The following is a 9,909-nucleotide window of genomic DNA, read 5'->3' on the forward strand; positions in this document are numbered from 1 at the left end:
TTGACAGAGCGAGAGACACAGAGAGGAAACACAAGTGGTGGGGAGGGGGAGGAGGAGGCAGCAGGAGAGGGAGAACTAGGCTTCCTGCTGAGCAGGGAGCCCGATGCAGGGCTCAATTCTAGGACTCTGGGATCATGACCTGAGCCTAAGGCAGATGCTTAACTACTGTGCCCCCATGGAGCTTACTTAAAAAAAAAAAAAAAAAAAAAAAAGATAATAATCTTAAACATTTATACACCTAAAAACAGAGCTTTAAAATACATGAAGCAAAAATTTATGAATTGGAAGGTGAAATAAACAAACTCACCATTAAAGTCAGAGATTTCAATTCCCCTCTGTCAATAATTGACAAGTAGATAGACTATCAGTAGGGGGTATAGAAGACTCAAACAACGCTACCAACCAACTTGACCTAATTGACTTTTATAGAACAAGCCAGCTAACAACAGTAGAATACATGTTCTTTTCACTGCATCTGGAACATTAACAAAACTAGATGATATATGCTGATCATAAAACAAAACTTAAAAATGTAAATGAAATAAAATCATAAAATATGTTCTCTAAATAATATATAATTATTTCAAATATTAACAGAAATTTAATCTGGGAAATCCTCTAAAATTTGGAAACTAAAAACACATTTCTAAATAACCAATAGGTCAATGAAATTAATAGGGAAACTAGAAAGTCTTGTGACTGAAATAATATAAAAATATCAAAATGTATAAAATACACCTTAAACAGTATTTAGAGAATTTACAGTATTAGATACCTGTCTTAGAAAAGAAGGTCTCAAACCAATGACCTTAGCTCCAGTAAAAAGAAACTAGGAAAATGGGGTGCCTGAGTGGCTCGGTCAGCTAATTGTCTGCCTTCATTTCAGGTCATGATCTCACAGTCCTGGAATCAAGCCCCGCATCGAGCCCAACATTGAGCTCTGCATCGGGCTCCCTGCTCAGCAGGGAGTCTGTTTCTCTCTCTCCCTTTGCCCTTCTGCCCTGCTTGTGCTCTCTCTCTTTCACTCTATCACAAGTGAATTAAAAAAAAACTTTAAAAAAAAGAAACTAGGAAAATAAGATCAAACGAAACCCAAAATAAGCAGAATAAAGGAAATAACAAAACCATAGCAGAGATCAATAAAATAGGAAGCAGAATGACATTGGAAATTAATAAAAACAAAAAATGGTTATATGAAAAGATCAATAAAATTGACAAACCTATGGTCAGTCAGATCAGGAAAAATGACCAAGATCAGGAATGAGAGAAATGAATTGACTTTAGATTCTATGGACATTAAAAATATAATAAAGAAATATTATGAACAACTTTATGCCATAAAATTCAACAACCTAGATAAAATATTAAAATTCCTTGAAAGACATGAACAACTAAAGCATTTCCTTTGAAAATGCCAATTCTGTTCAGTAAGCAAGAGCAGACTAGTATATAAATGAAAGAGCACAGAAACAACATGAAAAATTATAGGGCATAGTCACAATGATAGTTTTTAACACCCAGAAATTTTTGGTCCCTTTATGATCATCTCTTTAGCAAAGAGGCATCAGTAGAATATAATCTGAAATGTGTCAAAGATGCGATGGAAAGCTTTTGACTTTTTTAAGACCTAAAAAAAAGGAGTCACTGATTTTTATACATATTTAATGTAAGATGTTAACTAAAAAGTAATTTTAATGCAGTGACTAAGGCAAAGTGAATGGTTTTCTGTATTCTTCAAAATTATCGTTCTTAAACTTGGATAAAATATCTATATTATTCATAAATGACATGAAATAAATATCTGTAATATATAAGGAGCTTCCACAAATTAACAAGATCAATGAAGCTATAGAAAAATGAACAAAGGATATTGATATGGTGACAATTCACAGGAAGAAATTACAAATGTCCGTAAACAAAAAAATACTAAAACATCTTCAACCTCACTAATTGTCAGAAACATGCAAAATATTTTTTTCAGTGGTCCCCTGAATCGAGCTGCATATCTACCAGATCATCCTGAACACCCACGAAATCAGCCCAAGACGTAGGAAGATACATTTGGATCTCTACAAACGAACATCCCCAGCGCTCAGTATTGAGATACGAAGCGGGGAGCCGTGAATCCGTGCACAGATATCAGAAGATAAATGGAAGGGGGAGGGAGCCGCCACGCTCGGGCGCTGGGAAACTGTAGCCACCTGCACTGGGGAGCGGGTAGACTTGTGGACTAGCACTCACGGAAAACCAGACTGAGACCGTGAGCCCGGGAACGCAAGCAATACCAGACTAAAAAGCCGGAGCACCGGAGCACTCACTGGAACCGGACTGAAGCCGGGAGCTCGGGAGTGAGCACACAAAAAGACTGAAAACCAGCGTTCCAGAGCGCGTGAACCACACTGAAACAGGGAGCTCGGGAGCTCGCGCGAGAACTGGAGAAGCTGGCAGTATTAGAAGCACAAAGGACAGAGACATGTAGGCTCTGGGAGCGAGGGCTGGGAGAGAGGCTGTGGAATGCAAAACCCCGGTCGCTGCAGGGTTTTTATCAGCATCGACAGAAACACAGGTAAAGTGGCCAGGAGAGCTCAGTATAGAGCAGACTGTGATCTCTCTGTTCTGAGACGGAGGCTAGGATACGGCCCCTGCTACTCTGACTCTCAGAAGAGTCATAGAAAACCGCTGGGGAAAGCCGCCAGAGAACAAAAGCCCAGAAATACCAGTTCACATTGTGCCCATGCCGACCCCCCTCCCACAGGGGACAGGGCAACTCTACCCAAAGAGGGTTGCCTGTGTATCAGTGTGGCAGGCCCTTCCCCCCAGAAGGCAGGCTGAAAAATCAAGAAGCCCACATCCCTAAGGTCCCTATAAAACAAGTACACATTGCCTGGGTTCAAAAATTGTTCAATAATTTGGACTCTGTACATCCCCACAACCTCTCCTCATCAGAATGACAAGGAGGAGAAAAACCCCCAACAAAGAAAAGGTACAGAATCTGTGGCCTCTGCCACAAAACTAATAGATATAGATATAACCAAATTGTCAGAAATAGAGTACAGAGCAACAATGGTCAAGATCATGTGTAGGTTTGAAAAAAATATTAACGAGAATATAAAATCTCTAAGGGCGGAAATGAGAGCGAATCTGGCAGAAATTAAAAATGCTATGAATCAAATGCAGTCTAAACTAGATGCTCTGATGGCCAGGGTAAATGAGGCAGAAGAATGAATTAGTGAATTGGAGGATGGGATGGTAGAAGAGAAAGTTAAAACAGAAACTTGGCTCAAAAAAATCCATTCTCAAGAATGTAGATTACGGGAGATTACTGACTCAATAAAACATTCCAATGTAAGAATCATTGGCATCCCCGAGGGGGTGGAGAAAGAGAGAGGTCTAGAAGAGATATTTGAACAAATTGTAGCTGAGAACTTCCCTAAACTGGCAAAGGAAACAAGCATTCGTGTCCAAGAGGCACAGAGGACCCCTCCCAAGTTCAATGAGAACAGACGTACACCGCATCACATCATAGTGCATTTCGCAAATATTAGATCCAAGGCTACAGTATTGAAAGTGGCCGGGGGGAAGAAAATCCTTACGTACAGAGGGAATAATATCAAAATAACGTCAGACCTGTCTACAGAGACCAGGCAGGCTAGGAAGGGTTGGCAGGGTATTTTCAAAGCTCTATCTGAGAAGAACATGCAGCCAAGGATCCTTTATCCACCAACGCTGTCATGAAGAATTGATGGAGAGATAAGGACCTTGCAGGATCGGCAGAAACTGAAGGAATTTGTAAACACAAAACCAGCCCTATATGAGATATTAAGGGGGGTTCTATAAAAGTAAAAAAGCCCCAAGAGTGATACAGAACAGAAATTTACAATCTATAGAAACAAAGACATCATAGGCAACATGACATCACTAAAATCATATCTCTCGATAATCACTCTCAATGTGAATGCCCTAAATGCTCCCATAAAACACCACAGGGTTGCAGATTGGATAAAAAGACATGACCTATCCATTTGCTGTCTACAAGAGACTCATTTTGAACCTAAGATACATCCAGACTGAAAGTGAAGGGATGGAAAACCATTTTTCATGCCAATGGACCTCAAAAGAAAGCTGGGGTAGAAATTCTCATATCAGACAGATTCGATTTTAAACTAAAGACTGTTGTTAGAGATACAGAAGGACACTACATTATTCTTAAAGGATGTATCCAACAAGCGGATATGACAATTATAAATATCTATTCCCCCAACAGGGGAGTGCCTAGATACACAAGCCAACTCTTAAACAGAATAAAGAGACATATAGATAATAATACATTAATAGTAGGGGACCTCAACACTCTGCTCTCAGCAATAGACAGATCACCTAAGCAGAAAATCAACAAAGAAAGAAGAGCTTTGAATGACATACTGGACCAGATGGACCTCATAGATATATATAGAACACTACATCCCAGAACAACAGAGTACTCACTGTTTTCGAATGCACATGGAACTTTCTCCAGAATGGACCATATCCTGGGTCACAAAACAGGTCTCATTCAATACCAAAAGACTGAGATTATTCCCTGCATATTCTCAGACCACAATGCTTTGAAACTGGAACTCAATCACAAGGAAAAATTTGGAAGAAACTCAAACACTTATAAACTAAGAACCATCCTGCTCAAGAATGATTGGGTAAACCAGGAAATTAAAAATCAGTTTAAACAATTTTTGGAGACCATGAAAATGAAAACACATTGGTCCAAAACCTATGGGACACTGCAAAGGTGATTCTAAGGGGAAAATACATAGCCATCCAAGCCTCACTCAAAAGAATAGAAAAATCTAAAATGCAGTTTTTATATTCTCACCTCAAGAAGCTGGAGCTGGAACAGAAGAACAGGCCTAACCCACGCATGATAAGGCAGGTGATCAAGATTAGAGCAGAGATCAATGAATTAGAAACCAGGAGCACAGTAGAGCAGATCAACAGACCTAGAAGCTGGTTCTTTGAAAGAATAAATAAGATCGATAAGCCACTGGCCAGACTTATTCAAAAGAATAGAGAAAGGACCCAAATTAATAAAATTATGAATGAAAGGGGAGAGATCACGACCAACACCAATGAAATAGGAAGGATCATTAGAAACTTTCATCAACAGCTTTATGCCAATAAATTAAACAACCTGGAAGAAATGGATGCCTTCCTGGAAACCTATAAACTACCAAGACTGAAACAGGAAGAAATTGATTATTTAAACAGACCGATTAATTTAGAAGAGATTGAAGCAGTGATAAAAAACCTCCCCAAAAGCAAGAGTCCAGGGCCTGACGGATTCCCCGGGGAATTCTACCAAACATTTAAAAAGAAATAATACCTATTGTCCTGAAGCTGTTTCAAAAAATAGAAACAGAAAGGAAACTACCAAACTCATTCTATGAGGCCAGTATTACCTTGATCCCCAAACTAGGCAAAGACCCCAACAAAAAGGATAATTACAGACCGATTTCCCTGATGAATATGGACGCCAAATTCTCAAAAAGATCCTAGCTAATAGGATCCAACAGTACATTAAAAGGACTATCCATCACGACCAAGTGGGATTCATCACTGGGATGCAAGGGTGGTTCAACATTCGCAAATCGATCAGTGTGATAGATCATATCAACAAGAAAAGAGTCAAGAACCATATGATTCTCTCAATTGATGCCAAAAAAGCATTTGAAAAAATATAGCATCCTTTCCTGATTAAAACTGTTCAGAGTGTAGGGATAGAGGGTACATTCCTCAATTTCATAAAAACCATCTAGGAAAAGCCTACAGCGAATATCATTCTCAATGCGGAAAAGCTGAAAGCCTTTCCCTTAAGATCAGGAACACAACAAGGATGCCCACTCTCGCCATTAGTATTCAACATAGTACTAGAAGTCCTTGCAACAGCAATCAGACAACAAAAAGGGATAAAAGGTATGCAAACTGACAAAGAAGAAGTCAAACTGTCTCTCTTCGCAGATGACACGATACTCTATATGGAAAACCCAAAAGACTCCACCCCCAAATTACTAGAACTTATAGAGCAATTCAGTAATGTGACGGGATACAAAATCAATGTTCAGAAATCAGTTGCATTTCTATACACGAACAATGAGACTGAAGAAAGAGAAATTAGGGAATCCATTCCATTTACAATAGCACCAAAAATCATACATTGTCTCAGAACTAACTTAACCAGAGAGGTAAAGGATCTATATTCGAGAAACTACAGATCACTCTTGAAAGACATTGAAGAAGACACAAAAAGATGGAAAAATATTCCGTGCTCATGGATTGGAAGAATAAACATAGTTAACATGTCTATGCTACCCAGAGCAATCTACACTTTCAAAGCCATCCTGATTAAAATACCAAATGCATTTTTCAAAGAACTGGAACAAACAGCCCTTAAATTTGTGTGGAACCAGAAAAGGCCGCGAATCGCCAAGGAATTGTTGAAAAGGAAAAACAAAGCTGGGGGCATCACAATGCCGGATTTCAAGCTATACTACAAAGCTGTGATCACCAAGACAGCATGGTACTGGCACAAAAGCAGACACATAGACCAATGGAACAGAATAGAGAACCCAGAAATGGACCCTCGGCTCCTTGGGCAACTAATCTTTGACAAAGCAGGAAAAAACATCCGGTAGAAAAAAGACAGTCTCTTCAATAAATGGTGCTGGGAAAATTGGACAGCTATATGCAAAAAAATGAAACTTGACCACTCTCTCACACCATACACAAAGATAAACTCCAAATGGATGAAAGGCCTCGATGTGAGACAGGAATCCATCAAAATCATAGAGGAGAACCTAGGCTGTAACCTCTTTGACATCTGCCACAGCAACTTTTTTCATGACACATCTCCAAAGGCAAGAGAAACAAAAGAAAAAATGAACTTGTGGGACTTCAGAAAGATAAGAAGCTTCTGCACAGCCAAGGAAACAGTCAAAAAAACTAAGAGGCAGCCCACGGAATGGGAGAAGATATTTGCAAATGACACTACAGATAAAAGACTGGTATCCAAGATCTACAAAGAACTTCTCAAACTCAATACACAAGAAACAAATAAACAAATCATAAAATGGGCAGAAGATATGAACAGACAATTTTCCAATGAAGACGTACAAATGGCTAACAGACACATGAAAAAATGTTCAACATCGTTAGCCATCAGGGAAATTCAAATCAAAACCACACTGAGATACCACCTTATGCCAGTAAGAATGGCAAAAATTGACAAGGCAAGAAACAACAATTGCTGGAGAGGATGTGGAGAAAGGGGATCCCTCCTACATTGTTGGTGGGAATGCAAGTTGGTACAGCCACTCTGGAAAACAGTGTGGAGGTCCCTTAAAAAGTTAAAAATTGAGCTACCCTATGATTCAGCAATTGCACTACTGGGTATATACCCCAAAGATACAGACGTAGTGAAGAGAAGGGCCATATGCACCCCAATGTTCATAGCAGCAATGTCCACAACAGCTAAATCGTGGAAGGAGCTGAGATGCCCTTCAACAGATGACTGGATTAAGAAGATGTGGTCCATATATACAATGGAATATTACGCAGCTATCAAAAAAGAATGATTTCTCAACATTTACTGCAACATGGACGGCACTGGCAGAGATAATGCTAAGTGAAATAAGTCAAGCAGAGAAAGACAATTATCATATGGTTTCTCTCATCTATGGAACATTAGAACTAGGAAGATCGGTAGGAGAAGAAAGTGATAAAGAAAGGGGTCTAATCAGAAGGGGGAATGAAGCATGAGAGACTATGGACTCTGAGAAACAAACTGACGGCTTCAGAGGGGAGGCGGGTGGGGGAATGGGATAGGCTGGTGATGGGTAGTAAGGAGGGCACGTATTGCATGGTGCACTGGGTGTTATACGCAACTAATGAATCATCAAACTTTACATCAAAAACCAGGGATGTACTGTATGCTGACTAACATAATATAATAAAAAATATTATTATACAAAATTAATTAATTAATAAGTAAATGAATTTATTTATTTACTTATCTATTTTAAAAAATGCACATATATGGGATCACTGGGGTGGCTCAGTCTGTTAAGTGTCTAACTCTTGATTTTGGCTCAGGTGAGGATCTCAGGGTTATGAGATCAAGCCCCTCCTTGGACTCCATGCTAGGATTGGAGCCTGCCTACGATTCTCTCTATCCCTCTCCCTCTGCCCCTCCCCACCTAAAAAATGCACATATGATGAAGAATGGGTAAAACCCACATGATCACCTCAATAGATACAGAAAAACCATCAGACAGAATCAAATACACTTTTATGATAAAAATACTAAACAAACCAGAAACTGAAGGAAACGCCCTCAACCAGATAAAGGGCATCTACAAAAAAACCCTACAGCTAATATCAACCTAATGATGAAAAACTAGATGATTTTTCCTATGATCAGAAATAAACAGTATGTCTGCTCTCATCACTTCTATTCAATATTGTACTAGAGGTTCTAGACAGGGCAATTAGGCAAGAAAGCGGAAGAAAAGACAACCAGATTAGAAAGGAAGAAGCAAAACTTTGTCTGTTTGAAGATGATAAAATCCTGTACGTAGAAAATCCTTTTCTTTTTTTTTTTTTTTAAGTTTTTATTTATTTATTTGACAGAGAGAGAGCAAGCACAAGCAGAGGGAGCAGCAGGCAGAGTGAGTGGAAGAAGCAGGCTCCCCACTGAGCAAGGAGCCCAATCCCAGGCTCAATCCCAGGACACTGGGATCATGACCTGAGCCAAAGGCAGCCACTTACCCAACTGAGCCATCCAGGCGACCCCATATGTAGAAAATCCTAAGGAACCCACTAAAAAACTATAAGAACTAATAAGCAAGTTTAGCAAGTTTGCAACATACAAGTTCAATATACAAAATCAATTATACACACTGGCAATGAACAATCTGAAGCAAAATGAATAAAGCAATCCTATCTATAATGCATAAAAAAGAAGAAAATACAAAATAACTCCAAGATTGTACCTGAAAATTACAGAACATTATTTTTTTTCAAGATTTTATTTGGGGCACGTGGGTGGCTCAGTTAAGCGTCTGCCTTCAGCTCAGGTCACGATCCTAGGATCTTGGAATCGAGCCCCACATGGGACTCCCTGCTCAGCTGGGAGCCTGCTCTTCCCTCTCCCTCTGCCCCTCCCCACTGAGTGTGTGCACCCACTCTCTCTCTCTTTCAAATAATTTTTTGTTTTTTTATTTGAGAGAGAAAGAGCACGAGCAGAGGGAGAGGCAGAGAGGGAGGAAGAGGGAGAGAATTCCAAGCAGACTCAGCGCTGAGCTCAGAGCCTGGTGTGGGGCTCAATCCCATGACCCCAAGACAATGACCCAAGTCAAAACCAAGTCAGATGCTCAACCCACTGAACCACCCAGGCACCCCAAAAACATTTTTTTTTAAAGATTTTATTTATTTATTCGACAGAGATAGAGACAGCCAGCGAGAGAGGGAACACAAGCAGGGGGAGTGGGAGAGGAAGAAGCAGGCTCATAGCGGAGGAGCCTGATGTGGGGCTCGATCCCAGAACGCTGGGATCACACCCTGAGCCGAAGGCAGACACTTAACCGCTGTGCCACCCAGGCGCCCCCCAAAAACATTTTTGAAAGAGATTAAAGAAGATCTGAATAACTGTACACACATTCCACATTCATGGATTGGGAGACAATATAATTAAGATGTTAATATTCCCCAAATTGGTTTTTATACCAACAGAATCATATCAAAATCCCTATGGGAATTTTTTAAGAAATTGACAAACTGAACATAATTTGGAAATTCAAGTGACCCAAAATAACAAAACCTTGGGGAAAAAGAACAAAGTTGAAAAACTGACCCTTTCCAATT

This window comes from Ursus americanus, chromosome 4 (genome assembly GCF_024610735.1).
Source record: "Ursus americanus isolate L20-20 chromosome 4, mUrsAme1.1.p, whole genome shotgun sequence".
Classification (NCBI taxonomy): domain Eukaryota; kingdom Metazoa; phylum Chordata; class Mammalia; order Carnivora; family Ursidae; genus Ursus; species Ursus americanus.